This window comes from Eurytemora carolleeae, unplaced genomic scaffold (assembly GCF_000591075.1).
Source record: "Eurytemora carolleeae unplaced genomic scaffold, Eaff_2.0 scaffold506, whole genome shotgun sequence".
NCBI classification, from domain to species: Eukaryota; Metazoa; Arthropoda; class Copepoda; order Calanoida; family Temoridae; genus Eurytemora; species Eurytemora carolleeae.
Genome location: NW_019396521.1, coordinates 179,526 through 180,287, shown reverse-complemented (window position 1 = coordinate 180,287; position 762 = coordinate 179,526).

Here is a 762-nt window from a genome sequence, read left to right as displayed (position 1 = left end):
CCCCCCCCCCCTCCCCTATGTACGCCACTGTTTCAGGTGTGTATACGAGGGGATAATGCATCCCACCCCAAAAAAAGACCTCTTTTCTGTCTTTATCTTTTCTTTCATAGCTTACTCCTTTGTTATTTGTCTGTCTCCCTTCTTTTTCTTTTTTCTCATTCCTTGTTCCTTGTTCCTTCTCTCTTCGCCTTTCTCCTTTCTCGTAGCCTTCCCTGTACAGATTTCTTTTTTCTTTCTTTTTTCTCTTTCTCAACCTTCCATTCCATGTACATTGTACAGTTTCTTGCTTTCTCTTTCTCGACCTTCCATTCCATGTACATATTGTACAGTTTTCTTTCTTTCTCCGGCGATCTCCTCTCTTCCTCTCCTTTCTTTTTTCTTTTCTCTCGACCATCCATTAACAGATTCTTTATTCTTCTTTCTGTATCTTCCTCATTTTCTCTCCTACCCTCTCCTTCTTTTATTCTAATCCTTTCTTTCTCCTTTCTCTTTCCTTCCAATTTACAGTTTTTCTTTTTTTTCTGGTTCTTTTTCATCGGCTCAGGTTTAAGATTTTATTTGATTATGAGATCTTTACATGAAGTAAATGGTGTCTCTGATCGAGCTTTGTTAGCTCGATCTCTCTCTACATCGTTTTAAAAGCTCTTGAAAATCTTCTGAAAAGGTACTGAGAGCCATTTTCTAAAATTAAAGCTACATTTGAAGGTTTAAACGGCATTTCATAGCTAAATATTTCATTGTTAATCCCCCCCCCATTTCCTA